This window comes from Gossypium arboreum, chromosome 5 (genome assembly GCF_025698485.1).
Source record: "Gossypium arboreum isolate Shixiya-1 chromosome 5, ASM2569848v2, whole genome shotgun sequence".
NCBI classification, from domain to species: Eukaryota; Viridiplantae; Streptophyta; class Magnoliopsida; order Malvales; family Malvaceae; genus Gossypium; species Gossypium arboreum.
Window position 1 is genome coordinate 42,848,142 of NC_069074.1, and position 21,396 is coordinate 42,869,537.

Below are 21,396 nucleotides of genomic sequence, written 5' to 3' on the forward strand. Positions count from 1 at the left end.
GCTTACCGACAATTCTAAACCATGCCAAGTATTCATCAACTGCCTCCGTGTCCGCTAAGAAAATTGTTCGCAGACGGGTATGGATTGCATCATACAATCCCACGCTTCGATGTGCTCTTCGTGCCGTGCTGACTAGTCAATGTTATCCTTCCCACAGATATCCACCTTGTGTAGTTCCTTCAGGTCTTTCGGTGGCAATGAAATCCATTGTCTCCAACCAAACTACTTCAACATCCAATTTGTTTCGTGCATTTCCACTGTCGCATACACTATCAACGGCACCTTCTCGTCCCACATCTATCGATTGCCCAAAACTTCCAACGGGATGCAAGATATGACATCGGTGTCAGCATACGACATCCATTCAAACTGATAAGTAAAATTGTAAATATCACTATTTATGAATTTTCTTTTACGAATAACTGTGTCATTAATATAGGTTCGAAAGAATAGGTAATTAACATTGACTTTCGACCGTTGACCTAACAACAGCATAATATCTTCTAGAATCTCGGGCAGTCCTACGTAGCTCAACCCATGGTACCACCTTTACAAGCGATATGTTAGTCAAAACGAATAATAATAAAAATTATTGTACAAGCCACGTATTTGTTAATAAATGATGTTTACCTCGGTCACCAATGGGAATAATATGAGTTGGTCACATTGGGTCATAGAAATGGTAGTCATCATCAGGCCCACGACTGCAGCAGGAGCAAGCAACCACCGATCAATACCGCAATTGGTAGGGTGACCCGACATATCTCTCGGTATAATATGGACAATTCAGCAGATCTTCAACTTAGTTTCTTGCAGTCATTGAAGTCCACTAGATGTAGGAACCACCTTACGTACACCACATTTCGAGATTTTTTGGGTATTAAAATGCCCTCGAATAACCTCTTAATGTACACTCGGGCGTATTGTTGTATCACCTCCTTCGTTCGGTCTTCAGGGTGCTTGTTGAAATTATCCTTCAACTAATTCATCGATATCCGGCCACCTTTGAACTTGTCCGAGACCTTTCCCAACAGTGATTGGCAGAGGGTCACTTTATCCAGAACAATCCCAGATCCCGTGATGACTAGTCCATCCACTGTCAGACCGAGTTTTGGTGGTATGTCTTCAAGTGTGATTGTACACTCACCACATGGAAGGTAGAAATTATGTGTTTTGTGCTTTCATCTTGCCACCAATGCGCTGATTAATTGCAAATTGAGTTTCCAGCCTTCGGACATACGAGACACATGTAAGGATCTAGCCGTTTGCAAATGGTCACAAATTTTAGGAATCGCAAGCTTTCCCATATTATGGATGAAGCCCTCCAAAACACGATAATCCGCCTATTTACACAAAAAAAATTATAATTATAATAAAAAATTAAATTTAACATTTTTTAAATTAACGAAATTTAAATTTCGGTCTTACTGTTACTAATTGGGCGGCAAAAACATACTTATCATCGAAGCAAATTAGGGAGACGATTATTCGTGAGAAATCGATTTAAAAGAATAAAAATGATATAATTTTAAAAAATATTTTTAAATAAAAATACAAAAATTATTAAAATTGATAGACTTGAGAGGGTTTGAGAGAATTGAGAATTAAGAGAAGGATGTGGATAAAAAAAATAAAATTTGAGGGGTATTTAGAGGGTAAAAAAAAAGTTACAGTTGGTTAGGGTTTTAATTTTTTTACAATTGGCGGCAATGTTCAAAAAGCCATTGGGATTTGACCATTAGCTGGAAACTCGCCCAAGTGGATGCGCTTTCTAGCAAAATTGGCCTGTATCCCTAATTAAATTTACAATCAACGTAAAATCCAAATTTTAAAAAAAAAAGGCCTATAAGCCTTATTTTTCCAAAAATAGAACTTAAATAAATACATATAAAAAATCCAATTATGAACACTCACCAATATAAATCACATCATTAGACCTCAATCACTGCAACAAATTTTCTAAGCTGATGCGTTAGATATATTCAGGATTTTACATGCATATGTACTTGGAAATTACGTATTTAGAATATGTAATGACCCAATTTTGCCCGGGCCTAAATAAAACAAAAATTAAACTAAAAAATAAAGTCGAAGTCAGAAAGCAGTCCATTTACAATATGACCCAATGGCCCAAATAAAGAAAAAAAACCCTAATGGCCCAAATGGCCCAAAAACCTAAACATCTTCAGTAAAACAAAAGAAACCCTAGCCCCTTTCAGTCCCGCCACCGCTCCACGTGCCATGTCAGTGTGCTCACTGCCTAAGGCCTGCCTCCCTTACACCAAAATGACAAAATCCACCTCCGTTGACCTTGCCAATGCCTGTAAAAATGATGAGAAAAGAACACAAAAATAGAGCAGAGAAATAGTAGCAAAAAAAAAGTAAATAGTAGCAAAAAAATATAACATATTGTAATGAAATCGGCTATAAAGCCACAAAAACCGATTGTAATTATTTACACACAAAGATTAATCAAAAAACAGAATAAAAATTTTTGAAGGTGATTTTTTTTTCTTTCTTTCTTTTGTTTTATTTTCGTATGAATTTTTTTTAAATAAAACATAAAATAAAAAATCAAATCTTACCGAACCATTCTGATTCCCACCGCCGCGAGTGGAGGAGGATACTGTCCCCGATAACGGACGGTTTTCTTCGACGAAATGGCGGAGAAACCGAAGAGATTCCTTCAGTTTTCATTTTTTTGGTCGAGTTTTAAGGAAAACTGCCCTCAGATCTGGGTTCTAAGGATCGAAGCGTTCAAAGCGAAAGTTTTTGGTGAACTCCGACTACTGTATACGACGGTCACTGTCGCCGGCGGTCATGGCAAATGGACGATGGTCCGATGTCCGGAGAGAGGGAGAGGGAGAGAGAGTCTGAGAGAGTTCTCAGAATTTTCTGAAAAAAATGAAGAGGGAAGTGTTTTTTTTTTTTGGCTATTTATATAAGGGACTATACGGCGCCGTTTTGGACTTAACATCAGTTGCCAAAACGATGTTGTTTTGCTTAAGATCCAAAACCCGACCCAATTTTAATCTAGGATCCACTTGTTTTTCCCCCAGAGGGATATTTACGCTTCGGTCCTTTAGCTTTTTCGCCCTATTTCAATTTAATCCTATTTCCTTTTTTTTCTTTTTAATTTTACTCTGCAATTTTGGCTCCGTTTCATTTCAGTCCACCATGAAACGGTACGTTTGTAGGACTAGGAATAATTTATCATTTAGTCCTTGTCCCTTTGCGTGCATTATATTTTGACCCTAATTTCTTTTTTTCTTTTAAATTTGGTCGTTCAATTTTATTTCATTTTTAATTTGGTCCCTCGACTTGCTAAAGGAAATGGCGCATTCAGTGGGGTTTGGGATATTTTCCTGGTTAATCCCCATTCCTTTTTGCACGTTTCATTTTAATCCTTGATTCTGTTTTAATTATTTTATTATTTACCTTTTAACCCCTTTGTTATTTATTTTATTAATTTATCCTTTTAATTTCATTTAAGTTACAATTAAGCCCTTTTATTTTAATTCTTTTATTTATTCATTTATTTATTTACTTGTTTATTTATTCATTATTCCTTTTATTCTAATCATTTGTTTGTTCATTTACTTATCTATTTATCTATTATTCATTTACTTATTTATTTATTTTATTTTAATCCTTGTATTCATTTATTATTCTTTCATTTTTAAACTTTTATTTTCTTTCATCGATTATTAATTTTATTCATGCCTTCATTATTGTTACTATTTTATTATCTATTATTACTATTTTATTATCATCTTATTTATTACCCTTTTTATACTTTCAAAAATTAGATTTTTTTTTTACTTGTACACATATTGTTCTTATTTTTCTTGCTATTATTATTATTACTATTATTATTATTATCACTTACATGTCTTCGATTATTTCTATTATTATTAGAATAATAATTATAATACGATCATTGCAATCATCATTACAAATTGGTATTTTATCACTGTCGTAGTTACATTATTGCCATTCACTAGCATGACATTTTTTGTTTTTTGTATATCATCGATCCATTTTTATACATCACCATTTCATTTCATTATAATCACATCCCAAACCGTGTTTAGATATTTATCCATTGTCGTATTATACCTCAAATAAGATAAATACCTGTAACGCCCCAATTTTCGGGAATTCTGTGAATGTTGGCATAGGTTTAATTATGTTAGTGGGCCTCTAGAAACCCAAGCTTAAGATAGAACCGGGAAATTTTAGTTAATTTTCGTTCCATAAGAAAAAAGGGAGTGAAATTATGAAATAGAACCTATGTGAAAATGTTTGAAAATGCTATAGGCTAAATTGAAGTGGCCAAATAAATAGGAGTGCAAAATAGGAGGATTTGCATGACAAACCTCCCATTTTACATGAAGTGGCCAGCCATCATGTTGTTGTAGACAATATGAGCACTTGATATCCATAATTCATGGTACAAATTGATAATGGGTTAGGTAAATGTTCCATGATAATGGATTAGGTAAATATTCCATGATAATGGGTTAGGTAAATATTCCATGATAATGGTTTAGGTAAATGTTCCATGATGGGCATTTCATGTCTTTTGTATTAAAGAATTAAATGGATGAAATATGAAATTTTATTAAAAGAAAAAGGGGTGAAAAGAACAAAGTTTTGTCCATCTTTGTTCATCATAGCCTAAAGTTAGAGAAGAGAAAGGAGAGGAGAAAGCTCTTGAATGTTCGGTCACTTGGGGAAGAAAATTGAAGGTAAGTTCATGGTAAATTGCTTCTATCTTGATGTTCATGAGTTCTTCTTGATTCTACCTTAACTCTTGAAGCATATTTTGGATTTTAGTTGTGTTGTGAGCATTTAGTCATGAATTAAAATGAAGGAAATGGTTGTTGTTTCATGTTCTTTTGATGAAAAATGGAAGATAGGTGAAGTTGAGCCAAACAAATGAGCATGCATGTGCCTTAGATGCTAAGGGGAAAAATCGGCTAACATGTTGTGCTTTAAAATGATGAAATGGAGACTACACTTAAGTAAACTCATAGATATGTGATGATTGATTGGTGATATACATGTTTAAATAACATGCATGCAAGTTATGTGTGAAAGAGTGATTTGGTAATAAATCTGCTTGGGACGATGCGATAGCGTGACTTTGGAAAATCACCATAAATTGTGAGAGATGAGTTAGAAGGTTAATAAATTATATAATTAAAGCTTAATGAGTCTAGTTTCAAATGAAATAAACAAGAACTGTAACACCCCGTACCCGAGACCGTTGCCGGAGTCGGACACGAGGGGTTAACAGACTTAATTCACTTATTCACAGTCCATTTTAAAAATTTCCAGACAAGCTGGCTAACTGCGTCACTGTCACCTTAAAAATCATATCTTGAGTTCCAAAACTCGAAAATCAGTTTCGTAAATTTTCCCTGAAACTAGACTCATATATCCATCTACAAATTTTTTTCTAGAATTTTTGGTCGGGCCAATTAGTACAGTTTATTAGTTAAAGTCTCCCCTGTTACAGGGTTTGACTGCTCTGACCTTCTTGCATTACAACTTATATATCTCCCTGTACAGGGCTTCAATACTTATGCCGTTTGTTTCTATTGAAACTAGACTCAGAAAGGAATCTATACATATATGGCATGACTTCTAATTATCTCTATGCACATACGAAACATACCTCATCGTTGGGATTTTTCGAGCGTATTAATTGAAATTATTACAGCAAGATCGCTCATTCCCAAACCCACTTATCTTCGGGATTTAGCCGGATATAACCACTCGCACAAGGCCGTCTAGTCTTAGCCCGGATATGGTCACTAGCGCAAATGCCTTCGGGACTTAGCCCGGATATAGTAACTCGCACAAATGCCTTCGGGACTTAGCCCGAAATTAGTAACTCGCACAAATGCCTTCGGGACTTAGCCCGAAATTAATCACTAGCACAAATGTCTTCGGGACTTAACCCCGTTAGCGTCCGAATATTCATGCACATATCAGTAAATCATGACACATCTTTATTTCATTTTCATAACTAGAATTCAAACACAAATCAATTATTAAGCATTCCCATTTTCGGCTCAATAGCCACATACGAACAGCATGATTCGGTTTGCTTCATGACATGATTTCTATGCACATACGGCTACTCATCATACGTTTAGACTAATTAACTCAACATATAATTCAAGTAGAATCATTATATCACCATATATTCGTTATGATTATACGTCATGACTTAATCAAATCGTAAACTAAGTTCCATTACTCGAAAACTTACCTCGGATGTTGTCGAACGATTTCGACGGCTATTCGATCACTTTTTCCTTCCCTTTATCGGATTTAGTTCCCCTTTGCTCTTGAGCTTAATTTAACAAATAAATTGATTTAATCATTTGAACATCAAAAAAAGAAACTCAAGGTACTTAACCCATATATATATATATATATATATACATTAGACATTAAAGTCACATACATATGAAATCATGAATCAACTCAACATATTAACCCACACTCTCTTTTAGCCGATTGTCTAAGCCAAGATTAAGCCACCAATATGCTTACTTATAACCGAATACATGCAACACCAATCTATGTGTTCATTCATGTGGTCGAGTATACATATTCCAATATGATATCATTTCCATTTCGTTTAACACTTAACTTTTACCACATATCAAATAACCATTTCTTTACTCATGTGGCCGATTATATTCGGTCATGCATACTCACATAAAATCAATTTGGAGACTCTATCAACCCAACATACATTCGGCAATAGTCTATAGTTCTCTCTCTACCACTCATTTCACACTTAACAAAGCTTCCATTCGAAATCATTAGTGAGTATCAATTAACTTAAGCTACCTTTAAACCTTTATTTATCACCTCATGCCAAACCAAAGACCACATTCGGCATTTTCATCCACCATTCTACCAAGCATGTAATATTCAACCACAACCAACTCACAATCGGCCCTAGTTCATAACAAGGTAGCCGAATTCTTTTTATGGTTCAAACACTCATCTATCATCATTCACCTAACTTTAACATGAAACAACAAAACTCACCATTATTAGTTACCATAGTCGAAAACCTTACTCAATAAAAAAAAATCAAAATTTCATCATGGGTTACAAAAAAAAAAAAAAACTTGATATCTCACTCAAGATCAACTAAAATTTCAAGAACTAATATGAACACCTTACCTTAATATTGACCTAAGATGACCGATGGCTTCACTCCCTTCTTCCTCCTTTCAATTCGGCCAAGAAGAACCAAGGAACACAACTTGTTTTCATCACCGAATGCTCTTGTTCCTTTTTTTTCTCTAGATTCGGCTAGGAAGAAACATGAATGATGATCTCTTTTTTTTTTTCTTTCACCCATCCCTTCCTTTAGTTATCATTTCTTTATTTTATTACATCCTCCATACTAATATGGCACCTAGTTAATTAAAGTTAATATAAAATTCACACTTGATTATACAATTTGTAGCATGGCCGGCCACTACCTATAGTTTGGCTAATTTGACATGCAAGGACAAGCACTTTCCCACATATATTAATAGGCCACTTTAACACTTGCCTAGCATATTTCTAAATTGTCTCACATAAGTCCCTACTAATAATTTTCACATACACTGACCAAATTGAAGCATGGAACTATCACACAAGCATTTACTCACATCATAAACACAGAATATAACCTTTAATTATTTATAAGACTCGGTTTCGTTGTCCCGAAATCACTTTCCGACTAGGGTCACTTTAGGGCTGTCGCAAGAATATATTTTGAATTCTGTACAATGAGAAATTTGATTCGTAATGAAGAGTGGTCAGATTTGTCAAACAGTGAAACATGGGAAACTTTAAGAAAAATCTGGTATTGATTGGCTAAACCAAAAAATTCTGAAAATTTTATGGATAGAAGATATATGAGTCTATTTTCAGGAAAATTAACGGCACTTGATTTGGAGTTTCTTAGCTCCAGTTATAAATTATTTAGTGACTGTTGTTCGAAAGACAACTTGCGGTGAAATTATGATTATGTGGTAAACATTGACAAAAATTTGTTAATGAGTTGCTTATTGATTTCTTATAAGCTTACTATAATCTGTAGGTGTGGTTGGTAGAATATTGTAAGGGGTTAATCGTAGTTTGTATTTGAATAGTTAGATTAACGTGTTAGTAATCCAATTGTAGGCGGTTCGTGTGTGGATCTCACAAGATATCGTCGCAAATGTGTGTAACTAACACCCTCTTTCTTAGTCTGGATCGGCAAAAGTCGAAAAGTCGAAATGCCAAAAACCGGTATTTTGTAGATTTGAGAGTGTGCGAATGCTCGTGAGGTAAATTGATTAATGTTTTTGGTAAACTGCAAAATTTGGATTGCAAAGTGCATGATTTCTGTGCCCTCGATATTTTTGGGCTTAATGGGCCAAAATTGGAATGATGGGCCAACAGCCCAATTCGGTAAGAACCCTCGATGCGTGATTCTGTTAGTACGTGAAAAGTAGGAATATGCATGAAAAACCCTAAAATAGATAAATTATGAAATACCTTTAAAAGTGGAAAATTTACAATTTTACCCCAAGAGATAAATTACCAAATACCCCTAGGGTTAAATTAACCTAAATGCATGTTTGATTTGTTATTTATCGCATGCCATGTTGTTATTATCGATGCATGGACCGGGATATTGACGGAGGAATTATCGAAAGTGGCTTGTCCACGTCTTGGAGGCTTTGCCTCAATTCTTCATCAATGAGCGATAAGGCTACAACTGTGGAGTGTTGGGTGGGTGGGTTGAGCTATTCCCACATGGAGTGTATGGTGGGTACGGTGGAGTGTAGTGGTTGGTGGGTTGAGTAGTCTCCCAAATGGGCTTGCATATGTTTATTGATGTTGCATGTATTTTGAAATAGGCCTATGGGCCATACTATTATCTGAATAAGGGGCTAAGGCCCAGTTTATTGTAATTTGAAAAGGGCTCTGGCCCAGTATCACTGTTACCTGAATGGGCTTAGGCCCAATAGGCTTGAGCTAACTTGGGCTTTGAATTGGTTTTCCGTACACACTGAGTTTCCCCAAACTCACCCCTTTTATTTTCATCCACGCAGGAAATCCCCAACCATAGTGGGCTTGGAGCTGTGAGGGAATTCGGAGTGGCCACCCATTCTGAAAGTTTGATTTTCTTCTGGTGAACTGGACATCCTTTTATTTACGTTTGAAGTTTTGGGTTTTTAAATGTAATAAGGCCGCTTAATTATTTTTAATGGTTTTAATATGTATTACTAAGATAGGTATTACTTATTTTAACTGTTGAAATTGGATAGCTTTAGGGCACGTTTTCAAAAACAACAGTTGATTTCAAAATAACACGACAACAAGCAAAGCTTCCGTAATAAAAGTATTTTCCAAAATTAATCACTTTTCCTAAAAATGACTTAATCAAATCGGTTTCCTAGAAATATCCATGATGTTAAGGTGTGGCAATGGCGGTATGCATGTCTAGGATTGGATCCGAAGGGAGCTTGGTACTTAAGCAGTCCGATGGACTCACCACCTCTTTTCCGGTTTCCTACCTAGTGCACAGCTTCCATTCACTTTAACCTATAATGAAATTATCTTTTAAAACACTAAGTAGGTTTTTTGGATCAACAATATAAAATGTTTTTAACGCTTCGATGTGGCATGTCGATCCAGCCATAACGTCTGGGCCGGGTTTGGGGTGTTACATTTAGTGGTATCAGAGCCTAGGTTGCAACAACTCAGCTGTGGAATGGGTTTACAAAAACAAAGATTTTCGAAAACGAAAATTTTATAAAGAATGCGAAAAACTCGATTTTCAAAATTTAGATCTTTAGAAGGTGGCATTCCGAATCTCCGGCTCAAGCCTGTAAGTATTACTCTGAACTTTTCTGAATATTTTCCTGAATTATCTGTCTGTACTGAAACCCTATTAGGATACTCTAGATAGGATGATACTGAAACCATAGGAAAATCTGATAAGAGACTGAAACTGTAGCTAGACTTCGATTCTGCGAAAAACAAACTCTAAACTACTGTCTGATTCATAAAACATCTGTAATAAACACTGGAATATTAATTGATGCATAAAAATTCGTAATCAAGATAATACGATATGAGTACAAGAGGCCGTGGACAGAGCGAGGAAGTGCTCGAGCGGTATCTTCGTCTTCAGGACATATGCCGGCGGCAGATGCACCCATCGGCAACAGAAGTAGAGTCTCATGATCGTGGTGCCGGGGATGACGCTCTGTCGCAGGCAATGCTTCGTGTTCTGGAAAGGGTTGCCGGGACAAGTTCGGGCAACGGAATTCGAGGATCTATTTCTGAACGACTTCGGGCTAACGGAATATTGGTTGGAGGCCACAGAACGGATTATGGACAACTTGGACTGCTCTGAGGAGATTGTGAGTGGGGTATCTGTACTAAGTCCCTAACTTACAGGGTTTCGACTTTCTCGTTGAACCTAGATGACCGAATATCCTTTTAAAATTAAAATATGTGAGATTTAATATAAAAAAATAAAAGGCAAACTTATTTTTGAGAATTCGAGACGTCGTGTCCTAACATACGAGATACGCCCTTTTGTTACCTCGAGATAAGAAAGCCTTTTACATAGGTTTTGATCTATTTAAGGGATTTTACTAAAAATATATACATTAATACAAAGAGGGATCATGTTTGTAACTCCTTTCAAATTTTTAATTTTCGACACTAAAGACTTCAAGTAATTAATTAGGTACCAATTTTGGGCGTAACAAGGGTGCTAACCCTTCCTCGTGCGTAACCGACTCCCGAACCCGTTTTCTAAATTCTGTAGACAAAAAAATCATTGTTTTAAATCAAACATTTTATTAAAACGATCAAATTATGAGATGATTTGATCACACCTCATAAAAAAGATTGGTGGCAACTCCATTTTTGTTTTTAAAATAAAAAGTCGATTTGCAAAAAAAATAGTTTCGACAGGATATATATTTATGTTTGAAGATAACATACAATAAATAATGAAAAGATTAAAGTATCTTCGAATAATATAATATAAAAGGGGATTTTTATAATTTCTTTAATCGAGTTAGTACCTGATTGACTCGTGCCATCAACTTAATTAGAGGTTTAGAAAATAGTATAGATATACAATTGATTAAAGTAATAAAATGTAAATAATTAAATTAAAATGGATAAAAAATTAAAACAAAACTTTGATTAAGTGGTATTTAAAGTTTTACGTATTGGGGTGAATTCAAATTATGCCATAAGCATTTCGGTGGGCTGAGTCCGGAGAGAATAAAGGATTTGCTTTAGGAACTCCAAGGAGCTCAGAGATTGGAAGAGCTGGGGTGAGAAAATGATCAAATGCGCATTGGGTGATTGTTACCAGTTCCTCGCAAAGGAGATTTGACGATACCATTATAGAGGAAAAGGGGTCAAAGAAAAGTCAAGAATTTTAGGGTTTAGTTGTTATTTCTTTAATTTCTTTAGGAAAGTGTCTAATGGTTTCCTTTTAGAGTTAGGCACCTGTTTTCAGGCTTTAGGGAACTGTTGCACTGAGACATTGCCCACAGGTAGCAATAGATTGCTGACAACTATTAGGATTAGGAGGCAAAGCAGGTTTTAGGATATTGTAATTTTTATCTTAACTTCCCCTATTTTAATGCATCGGTCGATTTTGTTTCAAAAAAAAAACTGCTATAAACATATTTTTTTGTTTTTGTTTTAAATAGGAAAACTAAAGTATCTTCTAATAATATAATACGAATGAGTATTTTAAAAATTTCCTAGCCAAGTTGGTACCTGACTATTTAATTAGATTTTTCGACAAAAATAGATTGAAAAAAAAGGAAAATAAAACAATATTTAATTCTTAAATTTGATATTTTCTTTAACTTTAATCTTTGAACATTTTAAAACCGTGGAACTTAACAACATTCTCAAATTTTGGTCCATGTGTTACACCATCATTTATAAAATTATAGTTTTTATTAAAAAAAAAGGAAATGAAGTGGAAAAATTATGTCTATTTATTTAGAAAAATCAAATTCAAAAGGTTTATAGGTTGAAGTAAGATAAGAAAATTAATTATCGAAAAAAGCGAGGGTGAGGATGCTCCTTCCCTCAGATTCCGTGAATCAAAAGTTTTTTATTCATTCAGAATATGTAGCCTTTTTCTTTTAAGGCCAATTTCGTCCATATAATAATGTTAACAAAAGGGTAGTTCTATTATTTTGAGAGAGACTGTGGGAGTCAACTTTGCTTTCTGTTGGTTTTGGAAGGCCAAGAATCTTGGTCAGTACAGATCGACATAGGGATCTGAAAGCAACCCCTCTTCATATTTTGTTTTTTTGTACGGATTATCATGGCATCTTTAGGCCCTCATTTACTACAATACCCTTTTATGTCCCTTTACTTATACCATGACCCTTCACCAAACAACATCATTGTTTGAATCGGTCTGGATAAAGGGTTGAATAAAATTTTGAATTAAATTATTTTTATTTTATTTTGTATATTTGTTTATGAGCTTTTAATAATTTATTAAACTAAAATTAATCTAATCAATTGAATTGAAGATAAATGATTTGATTAGTTCATTCATCAATTCGATTTTTAAAATCTTGATAAAGAAGAAATAAAATGTTATATTTTACTTTTTATATCCCAATTTATGATTACATAAAAAAATAATTTATCAGATTTATTGTGTAACAGCCTATTTTTAGTGAAATCGGAACAATAGTTTTGGGACCACAAATCCGAGCAAGAAAGAAAATTTATTTTTATATTTTGTATGCTCTGCATTATGATAGAAATGTCATATAAAAATTCTGATAAGAAAATTTTATCGATTATGTGCTTAATTATAAAAAGGACCAAATTGCATAAAATGCAAAAGTTGGATTCTAGTAGCTAAAAGGATCAAATAGCTATGAAATTCAAAACTTGAGGTCCTTATATGGTAATTAGACCATTAAAGAAAAGTTAGTAGATATTTTTGATGAATCATCCATGGAAATTTAGAAAAAGGGCAAGGACTAAACTGGAATTCAAAATAATTAAAAGATGATAAATTAATAAATAAGAAATATCATCATATTATTATCATCTTCATCCCCAAAATACATGGAAACCCTAGGAGAGAGAGAAGAAACTAATGAAGCTTTATTAGGTAAGTATTCTTGTCCCATTTTTAGTAATTTTTATATTTTTGAGATCGGGATAGTCTAATCTATCTATTTAGGGGATTAATTTGAAAATTTATTGAAGTATAGAAATTTTTCCATGGATGAATATGCTGAAAATTTGAAATTTATGGTAGAAAATGAAAGGTTGTTGATAGATAAACAACTTTTACAAAGTGAATTTTGATGAAAACATGATTTAGGGACTAAATTGTATAGTTGTGAAAATTGAAGAAAAAATCTAAATTTTATAGAATACATGTGCTGTAAATTTTATACTGAAATTTTGGTTAGGCTTGGAATAAGGAATAAATTGTATGAATTTCATTTTCCGAGCCTAAGGACGAAATTGAAATTTATGGAAAGTTTAGGGGCAAAATGGTAATTTTGTCTAGGATGTAAATTGAGTCCAATTGAATATGAAATGTGATAAATTGATGATTAAATTCATTTATATAGATCTGGATAACTAAAATTCGAAGTTAGATCGAGGAAAAGAAAAAGTTTCGGATTAGTAGATTTTCTCATAGGAACTATTATCGAGGTAAGTTCTTGTAACTTACTTATACATGTTATTATGTTCGAATTGAATGTTGTATTTGAATTGAATAAGATATGTGCTTGTATGAATTATAAGAATATTATAAATGCATGAAAAATACATGTGCTTGAAATAAGTCCCGAAAATGTTACATTCTGTTTGAATATTGAATTTCGATGGATATATGTAATTTTCCCACATTGAAAGTGATCCTGCATATGTTTCAGACAAGATTTAGCTCAGATGAGTAATCCTAATATAGCCTTCTCGAGCATTTTGATAAATAGTTCATATGAGCATCTTGATCGGTAGTGATATAGCATGTGTTGCGCACACCGCAGCTCTTTGTGAGCGTTCTGACATGTGATCGGTTGTGATCCTGCATTAAGTGCGGACACAAATGCAACTCTTCATGAGCGTCTTGCTAAGCTTGCTTGAACTCTCTGCTACCTTATACAGTGCTTCCTGATATTATCTCTTCGAAGATATCTGATTAGCTCTATGAGCTCCCTGAGTAAAAAATTCTTATGCCCGGATAAGTGTTCTGTTATATGATTACATGGCTCGTTTGAGCAACCTGACATGTGGCTCGAGAGTGTGCTCCTTGAGTATTTACCCTAATGGGTACCCCCGATTAAGAATTGACGGTTTACGGATATGTACACCTCAAATGTACTATTTGAGTATCTATCGATAATTCAATAATTCAACGGACAAAATTCTCGACATGAAGAAATGATAAGATAAATAGATATATGTCTTGAATGATTCTGAATTTCCCAATGAAGTGTTTCATGATGAGCTCATCTATGCTTATTTGATATACATGAGACTTAAACTAACTTGTTTGATTGGGTGCATGTGGTTAGGTAATTTTCCAAGTTAATGGAAAACATGTTATTGTATGCTTAAATTTAATAAATGAGATTGGTAAGTTTAATTCCTGTTATATGAACTTACAAAGCATATAATGCTTACTAGGTTTTATTTTCTTTATTTTATAGTGCTCGGAAGCTCACGTAGGTTGGAGATCGGTTGGAGCACTATTAACTATCCACTAGCTTGTTTTGGTATAAATAGTAAACTCATTTTGGTATAATGACATGTATAGGTAACTTGATCATTGTTGGCTTCTAAAAATTGTTTTTAATTTAGCCATTGGAATGGCTAGTGATGGTTATGTTTTGGTATATCTATTAAGGTTATTCTATGGCAATATCATGAGTATATATTATGGATTGATTGAGTTATACTAAATGAATATACTTATTAAAGATAAAATTTAATATGTGTATGCATGTAATGATATATCATGTTAGATGTTAAAATTTAGCTTGGTTATAATGCTTGGATTGGTTGGAATATGAATGTAAATTTTGGCGTAGGTTATTGGAAAACTTTGGGTGAGAAATAAAGCTAGGAAATGGCTTTATTTTGTCCACACAGGTAGACACACGGGCGTGTGTCTTGGGCATGTAGTTAGGCCATGTGTCCCCTGCATTTTAAATTTGAGAAACGGAATTCTCAGAATTGAGCACACGGGCGTGTGTCTCAGCCATGTGTGCTACACGGCCCAGAACACTGGCGCGTGTCTTGGCTTTGTGAAACCTGTACTTAATTTTGAAAAATTAAATCTACCACATGGCCTAGCATACGGGCGTGTGATTGGCCATATGGCACAAGTCAAAGAGTTACACAGGGTCGAACACGGCCTGCAGCATCGGCGTGTCTTAGGGTCACATGGGTGTATAGCGTGTCTTAGGGTCACACAGATGTATCCCTTGACCACACGGGCATGTGTGCCCTACATTTAAGAAAAATATTAAAATTTCACGAAAAATTCTCTGAGTTCCCGATTTAGTCCCGACTCGATTCTAATACTCATATTGGGCGTCGAGGGTCCATTTATGGGACGTTATGAATAATCTCGAAAAATGAATAGTAATTGACATGAATTATCTATAAACATTCTAAAAATTCCAGTAATGCTCTATAACCCTGTTTCGACGACGGACACGAATTAGGAGTGTTACATGTTGAATTTTTATTTTATTTTTTGAATACATTATTACATTTAATACTCGTGGTCAAAATCAATAAAGTACATTACTTTTTATTTATTTTTTTTATTCATAAGTCTTTAAAAGTCACATTCATAATTCAAAAATTTAAAAATATCTATCATCCATTAATTTGTTAGTTAAAGGTTATAATTGCTTTTTAGTACAATCATACAAATTATGTACCGAATAGCTAAACATTATAACTATTATATTTATGTAAATATCATTTTTCAATCCACATGACCATTAATATATGCTTAAGAATGAAAAATAAAATCACTTAAAATTTCAAACCATTTAAATTTTTAAAAAATATTATTTAGTATAACGTTTGTTATGGTGTTTGTTATTTTCAACTTTGTTGTCCGATTGAGGCCCACTCTCAATCCTCATTACCTTAGTAGTCAAATCATGCAATTTGTTTGTATGAGTTCAAACTTGATGGGTTTGTGTCGTCATGCTGGCAAACTTATATTCAAGGAATACTTGTTGACATTAGAATAGAATACATGTTGGCATGCATGGGGTCTACCTAATATGTCACATTCAGGACCTTGTCATATAAAAAAAAAAATTAACCTCCATGAACAGAGAGACTCACGAAATATTCAACAACATTAGTGGAAAATATTAGTTAATTATTTTATTACTTTTAAATTAAGAATAATAAAAAATAAAATTATAAATTAATTAAATACACACAAAATATTTAAAGTTTTTAGTATTGTTTGCGTTAGCTATTTTTTTTTTTAATCTACTTAGTTTTTGCTTGTTTTATGGTGAATACATGGGAATTACTAAAGCAAGTGGCCAATTAGATATGTTGGAAATCATTATGGAAGGACTTAGTCAAGAAAGCAAGTGATATTAGATTTTAAGATGATGAGAAGGAGGATGATAAGTTATAAAATAAATTTTGATCAATGAAAAATTTTTAGGACTAAATTGATAAAATTATTTAAAATTAGAATTAAATTGATAAAACATGTAAGTATCGATGATTAAATATGTTATTATACTAATTAAAAAATCACTTCCTCATTTCCATCAACAATTTAATGGAATGTGACTAAAACAGAATTAAATGATAACATTAGTCATCAAACTGAAAATCTCCATAGTTGAGTGGTCAAAACAGAAACACGTTAATAATTTAGTAAGTGTATAATTTATCCATAAATTCTAACTTTGCCTTGATTTTTTTATGATAGGTCAAAATCAAAATTGTATTTTATAATTATAATTAAAAACCCTTAATATATTTATAATAGCTCATTAATAATATTCAGATGTCGCCTTTAACTTGAAATTCAATAATTGGGAAATTACCAAAATATTGTCTTTTAAATATCGTTCTTTTTATTGTTATTATCTTTTAAAAAATTGTCTTTGAACGGTCTGTTTTGGCATGTGAATTTATGGCTTATATATATATATATATGTATACAGAGACAGCTATGAAAATTGCATGTGAATTTATGGCATGTAAATTTATGGCTTTTATTTTATTTTATAAAAATAAAATTAGTTAAAATACAGAAATGTTAGAATCTTGCAGTAACTAGTACAGATTGGTATAGATGAAAACACACTGATACAAAAAGTACTGAATTAGAATTTATTGTTTCGGTAACATGACATTTCGACTCCTACCAGCACTACAAATACATAATTGATTTCCTTGGACAGTACCATCATATGGATTCTCTTAAAGCTTTCATTTTATTTATGTAAATTATTTCGTTAATCATTCTAAAATTAAATTATTTATATTACAAAAAATTTAACTATTCACTTAACCGTTAAATTTATTTTTTCCATTGTTATATATATGTTTTTTAATTTTTTTTCCTCATTTTTTTTATCTCCTCTCCTTTTTATTACTTTTTTCCTTTTAATCTGAAAACTTTAGCCACTTCCCCTAAATATGTTGTTACTTCTGTCACATCACCTCCAATGAACTCAAAAGTAGAAAGACATCTCGACATCAATCCATATCGACAATAGGATTAAGAGATCGGAGCACAACAATTTTAAAGTTCTGGGAGTGGCCATTTTTGAATTTTTTTTTTTTAGAAATCTAATCTTATGGATTTGAAGAGAAGGCTTTAGGCTTTACCTTGGTGGTTTTTGATCAATAGTTTGACGTCAGGCAATCACAACAACGACAGTGAAAAGCGACGATCGTGGGTAAGAAGAAAAAAAAGAGAAGGAAAACATAAAAAATTAGAAAACAGAAGCATCCCTTAGCGTCGTTCATTAACATAACAACACTCGCTAGCAATGGTTTAATAGAGGAAGCGACGACATCTTTGAAGGAAGTCACAGCTAGGATTTTCGAATTAAAAGGGAGAAGATGAATAAAAAAAAGGAAGAAAAAAATATTAAAGGAAAAATAAAAATTAACAGAAAAATTGGGAGTGACATAATTTCAAAAGACTAACGTGGTAAGTTACTTTTATCTATATATTATATAAAACCAATAAGAGTATTTTAGGCATTAAGACTTAATAAAGGAAATTAATTAATTAATGTTAAATTTTTATTATATTTTAGTTATTTTTTTAATTTTCTGTTATTATTTAGTCTTATGCAATACTTTTACTTTAAATTTAATTTTTCTGTCACTTTATTCTTTCAATTTTTGGTTGCTTTTTTTTTTTCACTTTATTCTATTTAATTTTAGGTTTTGAAGGTTTAATTTATAATTGATATTATATATATATTGTTTACGCATGCTTTTTACTTTAATTTTAAATTTCCAGTTACTTTTCTCTTCACTTAATTATTTAGTCTATATAAGGCTTCACATTTGGTGTTTAACAATCAACTTTTTCTTGATTTAATTCTTAGTTTACAATATGTTTGGGTTTTTTTCTTTAAATTCATCAATCTACCTCTTCTGTTATTATACTTATCAAAATGTTAGTTTAATATTTAATCTTATACTTTATTTATTATAGTTGGCTCAATTCATCTTATATTATTCCGGTAGTGTTGGGTGTTATTATTCATTTTATCTCAAGAGAAGTTAATGTTGAACTTGATAAAGTTACCAAAGGAGGTGCTAGTAGACCTACCCCCTTCATCGCTTCTGTCTTGATGATTTATGCCAGTTTCATAGTTGAGGGCGTAGCTACGGCTCTTTTAAGATGGAAAATATTTTATTTAGGTAAGGTAAAATTATATTTTAACCTCTCTTAAAAATAATAAAAATTTGATTTAATCCTTTAAAGATTATAAAAATATAAGCTATTAAAATGATAAAATTATATTTTTATTATAGTAAAATTACAATTTAATTTCAAACTTTTATCCATAACGTTTATGTTCCTACAAGTTTTTCGGTTGCATTGTCATAATTTAAAATTTTTGGTGAATTTTAAATTTACTTCCGTTTATTTATTAAGTTATGTTTTTAATTTGTTAAATTTTGTTTTTTTTCCAATTTTTTCTTACTTCTTTTATACGATGAATTGAATATCTAAAATCGAAAAATATGGTAGAGAGTAAAGGGTTAATTATGCTTAATCATTGTTTTCTTCAAAAATTTTAAATTAATAATTAATGTAAATTTTAAATTTAAAAATTTAAGAACAAAGAAATGTATGAATTAAATTAATAATAAATTAAAATAATTTTTAAGAAGATATTATATATTTCAATAATTTTATTTTATAAAATGACGTTGAAACTTGAAACAAAATGGGATTAAGGGTTTTATATTGATACATAAATTTATTAAATAGTTGGATAAAATATAAATTTTTATGTTAGATTGTATAAACCTAAAATATATAAAAAAAAATTGTTTTGAATTATTGAGTATTTTTTTATGTGTCTCATTAAAGAAAATATTTGGGTATTTATACATATTATCAATGTTCATGATTTGACTTCACTGTTCATGGACTTAACGTCATTATTCATAGGACTAACATTCTGAATAGGTCTCGGGCATATTGAACACGTGTACTATTCTGGGTCTCCTCTTAGGCCTCACGGTCTCCTACATGCGAACTCATTGGGTATATGCGAGCTGAGACCGCGAATTCCTCTCAGCCCGTGCAAGTTAATGTTGTGAGCTCCCCTGGCTGTACGCAAATAGACAGCTTAAATCCTACCTGAATTTCGAGTTAGTGATAATTGGTATATAATAGGAATATAAAACATGGTCTCATAATTATATTCCCAATATATTTAAACCTCATTAATTATTATTTTTCCTAATGAAAATTGTTTCCTTTTCTCGGCATTGCAAAAATGCATCCCACAAGTATGGCAAATCCTTTTCACATCTCTTATTGGGGGAAATTCCACATCAACTTCTCACTTGTAACCAAACATGAAATGAATGTATGTAACTAAACAAGGCAGGCAAACTAGTCACTTATATTTGTTTTCTATTTTATAAATTCCACCAAACCTAAAACTTTGGAAATAGTATATTCTGAAAGATTAATATTATAAAATATGCGAGGCTTTGGATCTATTGATAAACTCAGGAGGTTTGAAATCCATTAAATACAAAATTATACACATGGGTAGTTGTTATACGTTGGTTTTAGTCTAGTTTAATTTGTTGATTTTAGTTTGGATTGTATCAGTTCTTAATTCGTTTGTACTTATAATTGTTTGATTCTATTTTGTGATTACTCAAATCAGTATTATAATAATCGACACTCGTGATTATTCAGATATGTATTTATATTGCACTTGTAACACTTTTAAAAATTATTATAAAATTTATTTTAAAAACGTTTGGATTAAATAATTAAATTTTAAGATAGATAACAAATATTTTCTATTTATTCAAAGGCTTCACAATGTACGAAGAGACTAAATTTATTTATTTTAAAAGCCTTTAAATTAAATTTATTTTATACTTGTTAAAAATTAATATGAGAAATTGTATATAGATTTTAAATTTATTTTTACTATTTTAAATATAAAATATTTATTTCTACATAATAAAAATTTTAATTTTGAATTAAATAAAATAGAATTTGATTTAAGAAATCATAATTTTTAATTTGTATTCTAAAATTGTTTGAACATTTTGGTTTGAATCGGTTTTCAATTTTTCATTTTATCTTGCTTAGCTTAAATGAGTGAGAGAAAGGGACAGATGTGAATCTTAGTAGAAGTGTTTATGAGCCGGTCGACTCAATCCACTCTGGGCCAAGCTTGACTTTAACTTTTCAACATTGATCCAACTTGTTTTATTGATAAAAATAAAATCATATTAAAAACAATTTTATATAAATATTAATATATTTTATAATTAATTTTAAATAAAATTATTATTTTTAAATAATAAAATGGACCAATTGGATTGAGTCCATTTAAAAAAAATCATACTTAGGTTGAACTCAACTCAACACCTCTAAGGTTAGGGTTTAGTATTTACTTTAATTTTTTTTTCAAATTCAATTCATTTAAATTAATGTTCAAAACTCAAATTGTTAAAATAAATTATATTTTAAATTTTTTTCTTTTTTATAATTAAAAATAGTTTCCCTCATTTTCTCTCACTTTATCAATTTCTAAATTTATTTATTTATTTATATTTGAT

General features: G+C 31.8%; 1 long non-coding RNA gene across 1 annotated transcript; it reads left to right on the top strand.

Moving 5' to 3' along the window:
• The first annotated feature begins 4,626 nt into the window (after positions 1-4,626).
• LOC128292882 (uncharacterized) lies at positions 4,627-9,321 on the top strand. The gene is made up of 2 exons (XR_008282852.1): positions 4,627-4,751; positions 9,129-9,321. It is a non-coding gene; the product is annotated as an uncharacterized LOC128292882 (long non-coding RNA).
• The last annotated feature ends 12,075 nt before the right edge of the window (positions 9,322-21,396 follow it).